Below are 11,833 nucleotides of genomic sequence, written 5' to 3'. Positions count from 1 at the left end.
GCTGCACTCATCCAGGCAAGTGGCGAGTATTCCATCATACTCCTGACTTGTGCCTTGTAGATGGTAGAAAGACTTTAGGGAGATGAGACACTTGCCGCAGAATACCCAGTTCTGACCAGCTATTGTAGCCACAATTGGCTGGTCCAATTAAGTTTCTGGTCAACGATGACGTCCAGGATGTTGTTTGTGGGGGATTTGGCGATGATTATGCCGTTGAATGTCAAGGGGCGGTGGTTAGACTCTCGCTTGTTGGAGGTAGTCATTGCCTGGCACTTGTGTGGTGCAAATGTTACTTGCCAAGCATGAATGTTGTCCAGGTCTTGCTGACTGCTTCATTATCTGAGAAGTTGTGCGTGGCACTGAACACTGTGCAGTCATCAAAGAACATCCCCACTTTTGACCTTATGATGGAGGGAAGGTCATTGATGAAGTAGCGGAAGATGGATACTGCCCTGAGCAAATCGTGCAGCAATGTCCTGGGGCTGAGATGATTGACTTCCAACAACCACAACTATCTTCCTTTATGCTAGGTATGACTCCAACCAGTGGAAAGTTTTCCTCTTGATTCCCATTGACTTAAATTTTACTAGGGTCCTTGATGTCACATTCAGTCAAATGCTGCCTTGGTGTCAAGGACAGTCACTCTCACCTCAATTCAGCTCCTTTGCCCACGTTTGGACCAAGGTTGTAATGAGGTCTGGAGCCGAGCTATCCTGGTCGAACCTAAACTGAGCATCGGTGAGCAGATGAGTAAGTGGCGCTTGATATCACTGTCGGTGAAACCTTCCATCACTTTGCTGATGATTGAGAGTAGACTGATGGGGCGGTAATTGGCCGGATTCGACTTGTCCTGCTTTTTGTGGACAGGGCCTGGGCAATTTTCAATATTGTTGGGTAGATGCCAGTGTTGTAGCTGTACTGAAACAGCTTGGTTAGAGGTGCAGCCAGTTCTGCAGCACAACAGCTGGGATGTTGTCGGGGCCCATAGTCTTTGCTGTATCCAGTGCGCTCAGCCGATGCTTAATGTCCCGTGGAATGAATCGAATTGGCTCAAGACTGGCTTCTGTGTTGGTGGGGATCTCCTGAGGAGGCTGAAATGGATCACTCACTTGGCACTCTGGCTGAAGATGGTTGGAAATGCTTCAACCTTTTGCACTTGCATGCTGGGCTTCCACCATCATTGAGGATGATCCATGAAGCCTCCTCCTCCCGTTAGTTGTCCACCACCATTCCTGATTGGATGTGACAGGACTGCAGAGCTTTGATCTGATCTGTTGGTTGTAGGATGGCTTATGTGCTGCTTCTGTTGTTTAGCATGCATCTGGTCCAGTGTTGCAGCTTCCCCTAATTGGCATCTCATTTGCCTGATGCTGCTCCTGGTATGCTCTCCTACACTCATTGAACCAGGGTTGGTCCCCTGGCTTGATGGTAACGGTGGAGTGAGGCATATGCCCGGCCATGAGGATACCGATTATGGTGGAGTACAATTCTGCTGCTGCTGATGGCCCACAGCCTCATGAATGCCCAGTTTTGAGCTACTAGATCTGTTCTGAATCTATCCCATTTAGCAGTGGTAGTATCACACATGATGGAGGATGTCCTCAATGTGAAGACAGGACTTAGTCTCCACAAGGACTGTGCGGTGGTCACTCCTGTCATGGACAGATACATCTGTGACAGGTAGATTGCTGAGGACGAGGTCAGGTAGGTTTTTCCCTCATGTTGGTTCTTTCACTAATTGCCACAGGCCCAGTATGGCAGCTATGTCTTTCAGGATTTGGTCAGTAGTGCTGCCACGGAGCCACTCTTGGTGACAGACAGTGAAGTCCCCCACCCAAAGTAAATTTTGTGTCCTTGCTATCCTCAGTGTTTCTTCCAAGTGTTGTTCAACATGGAGTACCGATTCATCAGCTGAGCATGGGCAGTATGTAGTAATCAGCAGGTTTTCTTGCCTATGTTTGACCTAAGGCCAAGAGACTTCATGGGATCCGGAGTCAATGTTGAGAACTCCCAGGGCCACACTCTCCAATGTGCTGCCTTCCTCTGGTAGGTCTATCCTTGAACCATGGGATTGTGATGGAGGAGTCTGGAACATTGGAAGAAAGGTACTCTGTGAGTATGACTATGTGAAGCTGTTACTCGACTAGTCTGTGGGACAGCACTCAATTTTAGCACGTTCCCAGATGTTAGTGAGGAAGGCTGGATATACCATTGTCGTGTTCGAAGCCAGTGCCTCGGTCGATGTTGGATGGTCTGTCCAGTTTTATTCATTTCTCGCAACGGTTCTGTACATCTAAGTGGCTTGCTAGGCCATTTCAGAGGGCAGTTAAGAGTCAACCACATTCCTGTGGGTCTGGAGTCACATATACGCCAGACCAGGTAAAGATGGCAGATTTCCTTCCCTAAAGGATGGGGTTTTCCCCAATGATCATCATTACTCACTAGCTTTTTATTCCAGATTTATTTAATTAACTGAATTTAAATTCCCCAGCTGCCGTGGTGGGATTTGAACTCATGTCTCTAGATCATTAGGCCAGGCCTCTGGATTACGAGTCCAGTAACATAACCACTATGCTACCTTTGCTAGGAATGCTATTGCACTGCCGCTGGTTGAGATTGTCATGCAAAGCCATCTGTAGTCTCCCCCAGAAAAAGTCAGTAACCTTCCACCAGCCAAGCTGCAGCCACTCAGTGAGCACTGCGTAGGAGTATTAGAGTAGCATATGAAAGGGAATGCACACAGGTGAAGAGTTGACATTGTCATTTGGATAAATTTATGATTTGTTTGGAATGTGTTTTGTGGCGGCTCTCATTTCAGCTTTGTGCCCAGGAGGACGTTGTGTGTTTCTGTGACAGAGGGATGATATGATGGGGAAGTGGCGAGCAATGGGTATCTGAGGTTTCAGTCACTGAAATCGGAGTCTGATGAGGTATTCACGGACATGAACAGGGATTTGCTGCCTGCCTGCACGCACCTCTCCTCTTCCTTATCCTTCCCCTCCTGCAGAGGTGGTCCTGCAATCCCTGGTAGCAAAGGCTGCGCACTCCTGATGACCAAGTTGTGAAGCATGCAGCAGACCACTACGGAAAGTACTGGAGGGCTCCTGCTGACCGGTCAAGGCAGCAGAACCGTTGCTTGAGCACATTGATGGTGTGCTTGATGATGTTGCTGGTGGCAGCATGGCAGTCATTGTGAATGTTGAGCAGGAGTAGTGGGGTTGTGGAAGGGAATCATGAGCCAAATGCAGAGAGGATAGCCTCAGGTTTGATGTGGTGGCTGGTAGATTGCTAGCACACCAGGCTGGCACAGGATGAAGGCATCATGACCACTGCTAGGATAGCAGGCATTCACTATCATGATCCGTTGGGCATGGTCACATAAAAACTGCACATTAAGTGGGTAGTAGCCTTTGCAGTTACAAAACATCTCAGGATTGGTATATGGTGCCTGCAAAGCCACCTAGGTGCAGTTGATGGTGCCCTACACCCTGGGGAAGCCCGCTGTCCTAGCAAAGCTACATGTGCTCATCCTGATTTGCTCTAGACAATGAAGCCTCTTCTTCAACTAAACTATTTAATTTGTATGAATGTAAAAAGTCTGCTTTGGTGATTTAAACTCCTAAGAATTATTCCAGTTTCTAAAAATGCTTCATTACAAATAAAAAGTTAAGGGTTGTACACATTTCACATGGAAGTAGGAAGAAATAAACTTTTGTTTATTGGACTGGAGACATTTTAAGTAACAATCTGAAATTTAACATACCAACTGCTTCAGGGCATCATCGTAAACTACGGACACAGATACTCCATTGTGCCGGTTAAGGCAGGAACATTTAACTTTATTTTTGAACCAACTCCTGTTTATTGTTAATGGCAACGAGGTGAATGAGTTTAATTCAGTTATTCTGCCTCAAGCTTACAGCAACATAATTACCCAAGAATTGCTGCTTTGCTACTTCCTGACAGCCATTTGGTCCCCTTATTTATACTAGTACCTACTCACTTACAAGTTACGTTGCAACTATGCCATTTTGAAACTAACACTAAAACTACTTCAACTAGTGGAGTCTAAAAGAATCGGTTGAATCTCAAGTTGCCATGACAATGTTCAATGGACATTTCAGGATCAACTGAGGTTAAAATGCAAATAGCATGTACCCTCTTCAATTTAGAACCTAGTCAGATCAATAACTTTAAAAGACCAGAATGAATAAAATCACACATTTCAATCAACATCAGCCCAAGAGCAAGAGTGAAAGGAAAAAAGCATGAACTTTAAAAAAGAAGTCTTTAACTACATGTGAATGCAAGCAAATGCTACCAAATAATTCTATTTGAGCTTTCCAATTTTGAATTCAGGGAAGGTAAAAAGAGCATTTGCAGAGCGCCTTTCACGATGACTGGACGTCTCAAAGCGCTTTACAGCCAATTAAATACTTTTTGGAGTGTAGTTACTGTTGTAATGTAGGAAATGCGGCAGCCAATTTGCACACAGCAAGCTCCTACAAACAAATGTGATAACACAAACAGATTATCTGGTGATTATGTTGATTGAGAGATACATATTGGCCAGGAAAACAGGGATAACTCCGAGAGGTGGGATTGCGTGGCGTTGGTGAGGCCTATAAAGGTCCAGCTGCTGCAGCTGCAGTGGGGAGAGAAGGCAAAAAAGTAGAAAGAAATCAAAGTGACATCACAGCCAAGGGGGTAAGTGATTAGCTGGTGATTGGTGAGTAGCTTTTCTTTTTTATATCAGTAAGTAACCTGTTAACATTGTTGTTGTCAATTTCAGGGTATTTAAGGGTTAAGTCATGGCAGGAGAGCTCAGTCACGTGATATGCTCCTCCTGTACCATGTGGGAACTTAGGGACACGTGTGCGGGAAGTGTATCCGCCTCCAGCTCCTAACGGACCGCGTTGAGGAATTGGAGCTGAGGGTGGATTCACTCTGGAGCATCCACGATGCTGAGAATGACGTGAGTAGCACGAGTAGCGAGTTGGTCCTACCGCAGGAGAAGGGTCCACAGCCAGATAGGGAATGGAAGACCAGCAGGAAGAGCAGTGCAAGGAAGGTAGTGCAGGGGTCCCCTGCGGTCATCCCCCTGCAAAACAGATACACTGTTGAGGGGGATGACTCATCAAGGAAGGGCAGCAGCAGCCAAGTTCATGGCACCGTGGCTGGCTCTGTTGCACAGGAGGGCAGGAAAAAGAGTGGGAGAGCGATAGTGATAGCAGATTCAATTGTAAGGGGAATAGATAGGCGTTTCTGCGGCCACAACCGAGACTCCAGGATGGTATGTTGCCTCCCTGGTGCAAGGGTCAAGGATGTCTCGGAGCGGGTGCAGGACATTCTAAAAAGGGAGGGAGAACAGACAGTTGTCGTGGTGCACATTGGTACCAACGACATAGGTTTAAAAAAAGGGATGAGGTCCTACGAGACGAATTTAAGCAGCTAGGAGCTAAATTTAAAAGTAGGACTTCAAAAGTAGTAATCTCGAGATTGCTACGAGTGCCACGTGCTAGTCGGAGTAGGAATCGCAGATGAATACATGGCTTGAGCAGTGGTGCAGCAGGGAGGGATTCAAATTCCTGGGGCATTGGAACAGGTTCTGGGGGGAGGTGGGACCAGTACAAACCGGACAGTCTGCACCTGGGCAGGACCAGAACCAATGTCCGAGGGGGAGTGTTTGCTAGTGGTGTTGGGGAGGAGTTAAACTACTATGGCAGGGGGATGGGAACCAATGCAGGGAGACAGAGGGAAACAAAAAGGAGACAAAAGCAAAAGACAGAAAGGAGATGAGTAAAAGTGGAGGGCAGAGAAACCCAAGGCAAAAAACAAAAAGGGCCACTGAATATAAAGGGGCTGCAGGAGGGGTCAAAACTAAAAATCATGGTTTAAAAACTAGGATTAAAACACTCTACCTAAATGCATGCAGCATTCGAAATAAAGTAAATGAGTTGACGGCACAAATCATTACAAATGCGTATGATTTGGTGGCCATTACAGAAACATGGTCGCAGGGTGGCCAAGACTGGGAATTAAACATACAGGGGTATCTGACGATTCGGAAAGATAGACAAGAAGGGAAAGGAGGTGGGGTAGCTCTGTTAATAAAAGATATCAGGGCAGTTGTGAGAGACGATATTGGCTCTAATGAACAAAATGTTGAATCATTGTGGGTGGAGATTAGAGATAGTAAGAGGAAAAAGTCACTGGTGGGTGTAGTTTATAGGCCCCCAAATAATAACTTCACAGTGGGGCAGGCAATAATCAAGGGAATAATGGAGGCATGTGAAAAAGGAACGGCAGTAGTCATGGGGGATTTTAACCTACATAGCGATTGGTCAACTCAAATCGCAAGGGATAGCCTGGAGGAGGAATTCATAGAATGCATACGGGATTGTTTCTCAGAACAGTATGTTACAGGACCTACAAGGGAGCAAGCTATCTTAGATCTGGTCCTGTGTAATGAGACAGGAAAAATAAACGATCTCCTAGTAAAAGATCCTCTTGGAATGAGTGATCAAAGTATGGTTGAATTTGTAATACAGATTGAGGGTGAGGAAGTTGTGTCAGAAACGAGCGTACTATGCTTAAACAAAGGGGACTACAGTGGGATGAGGGCAGAGTTGGCTAAAGTAGACTGGAAACACAGACTAAACAGTGGCACAATTGAGGAACAGTGGAGGACTTTTAAGGAGCTCTTTCATAGTGCGCAAAAATATATTCCAGTGAAAAAGGGCGGTAAGAGAAGGGATAACCAGCCGTGGATAACCAAGGAAATAAAGGAGAGTATCAAATCAAAGACCAATGCGTATAAGGTGGCCAAGGTTAGTGGGAAACTAGAGGATTGGGAACATTTTAAACAACAAAAAATGACTAAAAAAGCAATAAAGAAAGGAAAGATAGATTTCGAAGGTAAACTTGCGCAAAACATAAAAACAGTAATATCTGTATATATAAAACGGAAAAGAGTGACTAAAGTAAATGTTGGTCCCTTAGAAGACGAGAAGGGGGATTTAATAATGGGAAGTGTGGAAATGGCTGAGACCTTAAACAATTATTTTGCTTCGGTCTTCACAGTGGAAGACACAAAAACCATGCCAAAAATTGCTGGTCACGGGAATGTGGGAAGGGAGGACCTTGAGACAATCTATCACTAGGGGGGGGGTAATGCTGGACAAGTTAATGGGACTCAAGGTAGACAAGTCCCCTGGTCCTGATGAAATGCATCCCAGGGTATTAAAAGAGATGGCAGAAGTTATAGCAGATGCATTCGTTATAATCTACCAAAATTCTCTGGACTCTGGGGAGGTACCAGCGGATTGGAAAGCAGCTAATGTAACGCCTCTGTTTAAAAAAGGCGGCAGACAAAAGCCAGGTAACTATAGGCCGGTTAGTTTAACATCTGTAGTGGGGAAAATGCTTGAAACTATCATTAAGGAAGAAATAGCGGGACATCTAGATAGGAATAGTGCAATCAAGCAGACGCAGCATGGATTCATGAAAGGGAAATCATGTTTAACTAATTTACTAGAATTCTTTGAGGATATAACTAGCATGGTGGATAGAGGTGTACTGATAGATGTGGTATATTTAGATTTCCAAAAGGCATTCGATAAGGCGCCACACAAAAGGCTACTGCAGAAGATAGAGATACGCGGAGTCAGAGGAAATGTATTAGCATGGATAGAGAATTGGCTGGCGAACAGAAAGCAGTCGGGATAAATGGCTCCTTTTTGGGTTGGAAATCGGTGGTTAGTGGTGTGCCACAGGGATCGGTGCTGGGACCACAACTGTTTACAATATACATAGATGACCTGGAAGAGGGGACAGAGTGTAGTGTAACAAAGTTTGCAGATGACACTAAGATTAGTGGGAAAGCGGGTTGTGTAGAGGACACAGAGAGGCTGCAAAGAGATTTAGATAGGTTAAGCGAATGGGCGAAGGTTTGGCAGATGGAATACAATGTCAGAAAGTGTGAGGTCATCCACCTTGGGAAAAAAAAACAGTAAAAGGGACTATTATTTGAACAGGAAGAAATTACAACATGCTGAGGTGCAGAGAGACCTGGGGGTCCTTGTGCATGAATCCCAAAAAGTTAGTTTGCAGTTGCAGCAGGTAATCAGGAAGGCGAATGGAATGATGGCCTTCATTGCGAGAGGGATGGAGTACAAAAGCAGGGAGGTCCTGCTGCAACTGTATAGGGTATTGGTAAGGCCGCACCTGGAGTACTGCATGCAGTTTTGGTCACCTTACTTAAGGAAAGATATACTGGCTTTGGAGGGGGTACAGAGACGATTCACTAGGCTGATTCCAGAGATGAGTGGGTTACCTTATGATGATAGATTGAGTAGACTGGGTCTTTACTCGTTGGAGTTCAGAAGGATGAGGGGTGATCTTATAGAAACATTTAAAATCATGAAAGGGATAGACAAGATAGAGGCGGAGAGGTTGTTTCCACTGGTAGGGTAGAGTAGAACTAGGGAGCACAGTCTCAAAAAACAGGGGAGCCAATTTAAAACCGAGTTGAGAAAGAATTTCTTCTCCCAGAGGGTTGTGAATCTGTGGAATTCTCTGCCCAAGGAAGCAGTTGAGGCTAGCTCATTGTGATTTGAATACATTCAGATAGATTTTTAACCAATAAGGGAATTAAGGGTTATGGGGAGAGGGCGGGTAAGTGGAGCTGAGTCCACGGCCAGATCAGCCATGATCTTATTGAATAGCTGAGCAGGCTCGAGGGGCTAGATGGCCTACTCCTGTTCCTAATTCTTATGTTCTTATGAACTCCCCAGCTCTTCTTCAAAATAGCACCATAGGATCTTTCACCACAGAGCAGACGGGGTTTAACATCTCACATGAAATACGGCATCTCCGATGGTGCAGCACTCCCTCAGCACTGCACTCAAGTGTCAGCCTAGATTTAAGAGCTCAAGTACCTGGAATGGGACTTGAACACACAACCTTTTGACTCAAGCGATGGTGCTACCCACTGAGCCACAGGTGAGAATAGAATAAAGAGAGCTGGCCCTTAGCACAAGCATTACATTTATCACATGTAATATGTTGGGTCCTCAAGCATATTTTAGAATTTCTTTGGTCGATTTTCTTTTCCTTCACCCCACCTCTTCTTTCCTCTCCTGAACAAACCGATGTGCTGGAATAGTTCCACGAGTGCCAGCACTACTTTCCACAAGTGGTAATTCTTCATGTGTAAGCCTACACAATGAATGTCAACAGTCTGTTTAACCATTAAAAGCATCACAGCTGATTTGATCAGACATGGAAAACCAGTTCTGATTCTTTTCTTCCCAAGATCATTGGGCCCAAGTTTCGGCCTCAGTTGCTCCTGATTTTTTGGAGCAACTGGTATAGAACGGAGTATCTTAGAAATTCAAATTCTCGGCATTTAGTCTGCTCCAGTTCTAGTCAGTTAGAACAGTTTCACTTTGGAACAGAATTTATTTTTTCAAAAGGGGGCGTGTCCGGCCACTTACGCCTGCTTTCAAAGTTCCAGCAGTGAAAACTTACTCCAAACTAACTTAGAATGGAGTAAGTGAAGATTTTTGCACGCTCGAAAAAACCTTGTCTACACTTTAGAAAATCAGGCGTAGGTTACAAATCAGGCGTAGGGAATGGGGGGGTGGGGGGGGAAGGGGTTTAAAAGGAAGTTTACAAACATTAAACACTTCAGTTTTACAAATAAAGAGCCATCATCAATAATAAATGATAAAAAAATCAATAAATCAATCAATCAAAAAAAATTAATAAGAAATAATTTAAAAAAAAACATTTTCTACTTACCGACTGCAGCACCGGGAGCCCTCCAAAAGTGTGCTGGGATGCCCCCCCAGTGTGTCTCTGTCAGTGTCTCGATCTCTCTGTATGTCTGTGTGTGTCTCACTTTCTGTCAGTGTCTGTGTTTCTTACAGCGAGGGGAGAGGGAGAGAGGGGGGGGGGGGAGAAAGGAGAAGTGGGGGGGGGGGGGAAGGAGAAGTGGGGGGGGAGAAAGGAGAAGTGGGGGGGGGGAAAGGAGAAGTGGGGGGGGGGGAAAGGAGAAGTGGGGGGGGGGAAAGGAGAAGTGGGGGGGGGAAAGGAGAAGTGGGGGGGGGAAAGGAGAAGTGGGGGGGGGGAAAGGAGAAGTGGGGGGGGGGAAAGGAGAAGTGGGGGGGGGGGAAGGAGAAGTGGGGGGGGGAAAGGAGAAGTGGGGGGGGGGAAAGGAGAAGTGGGGGGGGGAAGGAGAAGTGGGGGGGGGGGAAGGAGAAGTGGGGGGGGGGGAAGGAGAAGTGGGGGGGGGGAAGGAGAAGTGGGGGGGGGGGGAAGGAGAAGTGGGGGGGGGGGAAGGAGAAGTGGGGGGGGGGGGGGAAGGAGAAGTGGGGGGGGGAAGGAGAAGTGGGGGGGGGAAGGAGAAGTGGGGGGGGGAAGGAGAAGTGGGGGGGGGAAAGGAGAAGTGGGGGGGGGGGAAAGGAGAAGTGGGGGGGGGAAAGGAGAAGTGGGGGGGGGAAAGGAGAAGTGGGGGGGGGAAAGGAGAAGTGGGGGGGGGAAAGGAGAAGTGGGGGGGAAAGGAGAAGTGGGGGGGGGAAAGGAGAAGTGGGGGGGGAAAGGAGAAGTGGGGGGGGGGAAAGGAGAAGTGGGGGGGGAAAGGAGAAGTGGGGGGGGGGAAAGGAGAAGTGGGGGGGGGAAGGAGAAGTGGGGGGGGGGAAGGAGAAGTGGGGGGGGGGGGAAGGAGAAGTGGGGGGGGGGGAAGGAGAAGTGGGGGGGGGAAGGAGAAGTGGGGGGGGGGAAGGAGAAGTGGGGGGGGGAAGGAGAAGTGGGGGGGGGGGGAAGGAGAAGTGGGGGGGGGGAAGGAGAAGTGGGGGGGGGGGAAAGGAGAAGTGGGGGGGGGGGAAGGAGAAGTGGGGGGGGGAAGGAGAAGTGGGGGGGGGAAGGAGAAGTGGGGGGGGGAAGGAGAAGTGGGGGGGGGGGAAGGAGAAGTGGGGGGGGGAAGGAGAAGTGGGGGGGGGAAGGAGAAGTGGGGGGGGGGGAAGGAGAAGTGGGGGGGGAAAGGAGAAGTGGGGGGGGGAAGGAGAAGTGGGGGGGAAAGGAGAAGTGGGGGGGGGGGGAAAGGAGAAGTGGGGGGGGGGAAAGGAGAAGTGGGGGGGGGGGAAGGAGAAGTGGGGGGTTGGATGGGGAGGAGAAGTGGGGGGGGGGAAAGGAGAAGTGGGGGGGGAAAGGAGAAGTGGGGGGGGGAAAGGAGAAGTGGGGGGGGGGGAAAGGAGAAGTGGGGGGGGGGAAGGAGAAGTGGGGGGGGGGAAAGGAGAAGTGGGGGGGGGGAAAGGAGAAGTGGGGGGGGGAAAGGAGAAGTGGGGGGGGAAAGGAGAAGTGGGGGGGGGAAAGGAGAAGTGGGGGGGGGGGAAAGGAGAAGTGGGGGGGGGGAAAGGAGAAGTGGGGGGGGGGAAAGGCAGCGAAGTGGGGGGGGGAAGGAGAAGTGGGGGGGGGAAAGGAGAAGTGGGGGGGGGGAAAGGAGAAGTGGGGGGGGGGAAGGAGAAGTGGGGGGGGGAAAGGAGAAGTGGGGGGGGGAAAGGAGAAGTGGGGGGGGGGAAAGGAGAAGTGGGGGGGGGGAAAGGAGAAGTGGGGGGGGGAAAGGAGAAGTGGGGGGGGGAAGGAGAAGTGGGGGGGGAAGGAGAAGTGGGGGGGGGAAGGAGAAGTGGGGGGGGGAAAGGAGAAGTGGGGGGGGGAAGGAGAAGTGGGGGGGGAAGGAGAAGTGGGGGGGGGGAAGGAGAAGTGGGGGAAGTGGGGGGGGGAAAGTGGGGGGTGAAGGAGAAGTGGGGGGGGAAAGGAGAAGTGGGGGGGG

This window comes from Pristiophorus japonicus, chromosome 5 (assembly GCF_044704955.1).
Source record: "Pristiophorus japonicus isolate sPriJap1 chromosome 5, sPriJap1.hap1, whole genome shotgun sequence".
In the NCBI taxonomy this organism is placed as follows: Eukaryota; Metazoa; Chordata; class Chondrichthyes; family Pristiophoridae; genus Pristiophorus; species Pristiophorus japonicus.
Note: the sequence above shows the minus strand (reverse complement) of the source record.